This window comes from Elephantulus edwardii, unplaced genomic scaffold (assembly GCF_000299155.1).
Source record: "Elephantulus edwardii isolate Elephantulus edwardi_28Jun2011 unplaced genomic scaffold, EleEdw1.0 scaffold00030, whole genome shotgun sequence".
In the NCBI taxonomy this organism is placed as follows: Eukaryota; Metazoa; Chordata; class Mammalia; order Macroscelidea; family Macroscelididae; genus Elephantulus; species Elephantulus edwardii.
Window position 1 is genome coordinate 10,939,174 of NW_006399780.1, and position 6,969 is coordinate 10,946,142.

The window sequence follows — 6,969 nt, forward strand, 5'->3', positions numbered from 1 at the left end:
TTGAACATACCATGGACTACTAAGAAAACAAGTAGGTCTGTCTTGGAGTGGGTGAAACCAAGTCTCTCCTTGGAGGCTAGGATTTTGATGCTCCACTTTACTTACTTTGGGCACGTGGCCAGGAGAGATTGGTCCTTGGAGAAAGACATCACGCTCGGAAGGGTGGAAGGACAGCACAGGAGAGGGAGACCGGATGAGATGGATCAATACATTAACTGGGGTGATAGGGGTTGATGTTTTGGAATTAGTGAGACTGACTGAGGACAGGGAAGGGTTCAGAGCTGCTGTACACAGGGTCGCTGCACATTGCAGGTGACTCAAGGGCACATAACAACAATAACAGACTACAACAGGTTTGGAAGCAGGAGTGACATTCACTTTCTAAATAACATGCCTCCAGAAACTCTATGACTTTTGATAAATGTTGATAGTTGTAGAGGGGCTTCAGGCCTTTTGTTCATAGGGTCGCTGTGAGTCGTGATTAACTTGAAGGCAATCAACAACCACAACGACATTGTGATGTTGCCTATTGACCCAGAGGTGAGGAATTTTTAAGTTTTTGAGGTTGAGATGTAATCTATATTGAAGGATGTAGTCCTTGATCTTTTTATAGTAAGCAGCTTAAGTCCTCCTCACTTTCAGTAAGCAAAGTTGTGTCTTCTGTGTAACTCAGGTAGTTGATGAGTCTTCTTCCAGTCCTGATGCCACATTCATCTTCATGAAGTCCAGCTTCTCAAATAATTTGTTCAATATATACTAAACAAGTATGAAGAAAGGATATAGCCCTGATGAACATTTAAAAAAATTTAAACTATGCATTGATCCAGGTCATGGTCTTCTCAATTGCTTGTTGTGCATCATAGAGCTGGACAATTACTAATTAGTATAAAAGAAGAATAGATTCCTTTTAGTTGTGGTGTTGGAGAAAAGTATTGAACATTCCATAGATTACCAAGAAAACAAACAGGTCTGTCCTGGAGAGGGAGAAACTAAATTGCTCTTGGAGGCAAGGATTTTGAAGTTCTGTCTCACATACTTTGAGCATGCTGCCAGGAGGGACCAGTCCTTGGAGAAGTATATAATGCTTGGAAAGGTAGAGGGATAGTATAGAAAAGGAAGACCGTGGATGAAAATAATTACACAGTAACTGGGGTAATGAGGGTAGGTGTGTCAGAGACAGTGAGATTGTCATAGGATAGGGCAGAGTTCAGAGCTATTGTTCATAGGGTCACTATAAGTCACAGGTGACTCAACAACACATAACAACAAGTGTCCCCTTACTCTGATCACACAACTGCATCAACAGTTACATAGTATTGTTTTCATTTTATAGATGCAATACATGAGGTGTCATGAGTAATTGAAAAATATCATTACCAGTAATAAAATCCATACTGAATTTGGTTCTTCAAAAACTCAATTCTATCCAGATGGCATAAAATTAAAAATTGCCTTTCCCCCCCTAAATATCAGCTTTGCTACCTAACAAGACTTTGTCAAAGAGTGAATTTAGCTCATTTTTCAGTTCACTCGGCAAAAATTCATGGAGCTTTATTAGATGCTAGCAACTTTTCGGGTATGGGAACTCAGCTACTGTACAATACCCCGACTTTGTAGAGCTCATATTATAATGTTAAGAGATAGACAACATCTTACTCATAAGTGAACTATTAAAATCTCATGGGAGATTGCTCATCTTGCTCCATGGAGCAGCTGATGGATTAAAACCATTTAGCTTTGTGTTCACAGCACAATTCCTTACCACTAAACCACCAGGGTTTCCACCGAGAAAAATAAAACAGGATTCCAGACAAAGGCAGAACTGATACGATATGAGAATGTAAGATTTATTCTTTTGGATAAGATACCCAGAATATACCTCACCATGAAAGTAACATTTGAGCAAAGAATTGAAGTATATATATACACATAAATAAAATGTACCTAGAAATAGGCATATCAGCACACAAAGACCAGAAATATGGAGCGTCATTAAAATTCAATTATTGTTCTTTCCTTAGATTTAAAGGAATGCATTATCTTATGTTCAAGATGAGGCATAGCTTCCTAACCATAGTCATAGTAGCAAACATTTCTTGAGTACTTATAGTAGGACCAGGAACTATAAGAAATATATTTCGTTTAGGCCTCACAGAAACCCTATGAAAGAAAACCCAAACCTATTTCTTTCAAATCCTTATTTGTATACACAAGGAGCACAGTGACCCTCCATTGTGTTAGGGATGCATAGAGACTTTCCACTGAGTTTTGTTGTTGTTGTTGTGTTGTTGGAGGTTATGAAAAGTATGTAGGGAATCTCCCTATCTTTTTCCTGAGGAGATGTTGATGGATTGGAACCACTGGAAAAACACAACCTTTGGATTAGCAAAATAGAGTTGGAGAATGCCCAACTAATTTATGATGTGTCTGGGCTAGCCCAGCCGCACAGCCACAGCTCCTGATAACTTCTCCAGATTTTTTTTTTAAAGATCCTAAGAGGAGAAATCATTTCCTCAGATCCTATTCTCCTCTACAGTTCTGTATTCATGCAGAACATTTCCTAAATAAAAAAATCCTCAAGTTGGAGGATAAATTGGCAACATGACAATAAACATGTGAGGAATTTAGTTTTATTTGGAATGTGCCGTTTCTTCAAGGAAGGATATGGTAGAGCTCAGAGGCTAGCAAGAAATTTTTACAAGAAATGAATGCGTACAGCTAAGAGCAAGCATTGTCTTGATAAAGGAGTATCATGCTGTTGGTGTTATGTGCTGTCAAGTCAACTATGACCCTATGCCCAACAGCTCTGAATCCTTCATTACCAATCTTGCCAATCTCGCTATCTTCAACACATCCACCCTCTTTACCCTAGTTGTCACGTATATCCATCTCATCTGAGGTCTTCCTCTCCTGCGCTGTCCCTCCACCCTTCCAAGTATGATATCCTTCTCCAAAGACTGGTCCCCTCTGGATGTATGTCCAAAGTATGTGAGATGAAGTCTCAAACTCCTTGTTTTCAAGGAGCAACTTGATTTCACCCTCTCAAAACAGACCTGTTTGGTTTTTTTGGAAGTCCATGATATACTCAATACTCTTCTACAGCACCACAATTCAAAGGCATCAATTCTTCTTCTGTCATCCTTGCTCACTTTAGCATAGGATGACAACTATTGTACATTTTCCCAGCCAGCTTTAGCAGTACAATGATGACTTCATATCTCACCAATTATAATTTTTTTAATTTACACTGTTTCAGAAAATAGTGCTTAACTTACTGTTAAGGCAAAGTAGAGTCCATCAAGAAGGACAAGTTCTAACAAATAGGTCATGAATTCATCTCACAAACTGACACATAGGGACATCTCAAATTTCCAATCCCCTTTTTCAGGAAGTAGGAAAAAAATGCAAAGGAAAAGAGAGGGGGAAACAGTTAAATGAAAGAGGAAAGAGAAGTACAAAATAATTATTTTCCAGTATGGCTTCCCTCTTTCAACTTAACTTTGCCCCAAACCAGGAGACAAATCCTATTTCTTATCTCAGATCTGCTTCGATTATGTTTATTTCTTTGAATGGTAACTCTCATATCTTTTAAAAAAATCTATTACTTTTTATCAAATATCCAGTGAGAGCAGCTCCCTAGGCTTGTTTCTGCCTTTATTCTTTTAATAGTAGCTCAGGAATCCAGCCACTCTCTGTTTGCCCAAATCCGTTGGCATTCATTCCAAAATGAAACACTTCTGCAATGAAACTTGACAGAGCTTAACCTGTTCAGCTGAAGTTAACTCCATCACTATATCTTGCAAGTAGTGATAAAAATCATCAAATTTTTAGACACTATTCTTTGATTTAGGAACAGAGGGTTTTAAAAAAAAATTATTCACACACATATAGCTTTAAAACTACATATTCACAGTTGTTCTTTGGGGGCCTTCTAAGAGGATGTAAATTCACCCCCTATCTTGAAAAGAAAATCACAATTTGCATGGATTTAAATTAGAATTCATTTATTTTGAAAAATACTCAGAATAAAGAGGAAGTGGGATTGGTTTTGAGACCAAATTGGGTGCTTGAAGAGCACCTAAATTCTATCTCAAAGATATAAAAGACAGCAACAGTGGATGAACAAAAGCTTTAATCAAAGGAATGACCTTCATTTGGTGTTGTGGCAATTTTCAAAATGAGGAGAAATAGTTATAAAAATTCATTAAATTATAAAATTAATTTTTAATATATGAATGTAGGAAAATTGGGAGTTCTCAAATAAGACATGGAACACATAGAGATCAATATCTTAGTGAGCTGAAATGAACTGATATTGGCCAATTATATAGTCTACTATGCCGGCAGTGAAAAAGTGAAGGAGAACTGTATAACTATCTTTTAAAAAAGAAAATTTCAACATATGTCCTGAAGTATAATGCTGTCAGTGGTAAGGTAATAGCCACACACATTCAAAGAAGATATGCTGATATGACTATTATCCACATTTATATACCAGCTACTAAGGGTAAAATGTAATTGTTTCTTCCAATTTCTATAATCTGAAATAGAACAGAGAGTCACTATATCTCAATAAAACTGGTTGGAATGAAAAAATTAATAGGAAAGAAGAATGACTGATTACAGGAAAACATAGCCCTGATGACAGAAGTGAATCTGGAAAGTGAATAATAGAATTTTATATAACCAATGGCTTGTTAATAATAAATGTCTTTTTAAAAAGCATAAAAGATGCTATACACATGGATCTTGCCAGATGGAATAAATAGGAATCAAGTCAACTACATCTCTACAAAGTTTTTCTTGTTGTTAAATGCCATTGAGTCCAGTATGACTCGTAACAATCCTATGAACAACAGATCTGAACCTCGTCCTATCATGTGGCCTCATCATCATCTCTGAGGCACTTGAGCCCTTTGCTGCAGTTACTGTGTCATCTCACTGAGATTTTTTCTTCCTCTCTTTCACCAAACCTCTACCTTTCCAACCATGATTTATCTTTACAAGGACTAGCATCTGATAATAAATATGCCCACCATATGTAAAGGAAAGTTTTACCATCTTTGTTTCCAAGGACCATTCTGGCTACACTTTTTCCAAGACATATATTTGCTCTTTTGGCAGTCTTTGAGTTACTCAGTACTTTAACACCACAACTTAATGGCATCAATTATTCTTCCATCCTCCTTATTTACCAATTCTCTTATTTCCAACTCTCAAATGCATAGCAAGTTTTTGAGAAGATAATGGCTTGGATCAGGCACACTTTAGTCTTCAAACTAACATCAATGTTCCTCAGTAGTTTGGAGAGGTCCTAAACAGCTGACATGCCCAACTCAGTATGCCCCCTGCTCTCCTAACTGCAGCTACTTAGGATGTCTTATGTGATTCAAATAAGATGTTGACTATTTCAATCTCTTCTCCATCTATTATGATGCTGCCTATTGGTCCAGTGTTAAGGATTTTTGTCTTCTTTATTTTGACATGCAATCCATGTTGAAAGTTGTAGTCTTTGATCTTCTGCTGCAAGCATTTTAAGTCTTCCTCATTTTGATCAAGCAAGGTTGAGTCATCTGCATAATGCAGGTTGATGAGTCTTTTTCTAATCCTAATGTCATTTTTTTTCTTCAGAGTCCAGATTGTTGAGTGATTTCCTCATCATGTAAATTTTAGAATGTACCATATGAACAAGAGCCAATGATAATGAAGGAAGAAGTTCAAGCTGCACTGAAGGCACTGGCAAAATATAAGGCTCAAAGCAAATCCTGCTGAAGATTATTTAAAAGTTACTGGAATAATACACTGACAAGAGATATCATAGAACATAAATAAAATGGAAACCTCACACTTCCTGATGTCAGAACCTGACCAATACAGTTTGACGTTTCCTCAAAAAGTGAAACACAGAAATTTCATATGATCCAGCTATTCCACTCCAAGGAATATAGTCTAAGAAAATTAGAACTAAGACACAAAAGGACATATGTATACCAATGTTCATAGCAGCATTATTCATAATCAAAAGAACATGGAAACAGTCCAAAAGTCCAACGACATATATTGGACAGAGAAATTGTGGTACATTCACATGATGGAATCCTACATAGCACTCAGAACCAATGATTTTTAAAATTATGGCATAACTTGGGAGACACAGGAAGCCATTACGCTGAGTGAACTAACTCAGTCTCATGAGGAGAAATACTGCATAGGACCATTATTGTTAAAATATGAGGATAACTAGTAAAATGTGAATCTAGTAAAAACCTAGTAAAAAAATGTGAAACTAGTAAAAGTATGGGAATCCAAGAGGGAAGGGATGGTAACATAGGGGTAAGGGGGAGCAGAAAGGAAATCATAGGGTAGTACAATTTTGTGAGTGGATGCGGGGTAAAGGAAATGGGAAAAATACTGCAGGGATCTGGAAAAACGGGGTAATGATGGGCATGGCTTAATGGAGATCGATTTTATGTTGTTGTTGTTATGTGCCATCGAGTCGCTTGCGACTCATAGCAACCCTATGTACAACAGCCCTAAACTCCGCTCTGTCCTGTGCCAATCGCACTGACTCTGACACTCCCATCCCAATTACCCAAGTCACTGAATCAATCCACCTCATAGAGGGCCGTCCTCTCCTCCGATGTCCCTCCACCCTCCCAAGCATGATGTCCTTCTCCAAGGACTGGTCTCTCCTCACAACATGTCTAAAGTATGTTAGACGGAGTCTCAGAATCCTTGCCTCCAAGGAGCCACCCGGTTTAACCCTTTCCAGGACAAATCTGTTTGTTTTCCTAGCAATCATGGTATCCTCAATACTGTTCTCCAGCACCACAGCTCAAAGGCATCAATTTTCCTTCTATCCTCCTTGGACATTGTCCAACTCTCTGATGCATAACAAGGGATTACGAAGACCATGGCCTGTATCAGACGCACCTTAGTCGCCAGAGAGACAGCATTGCTCTTCAGTAC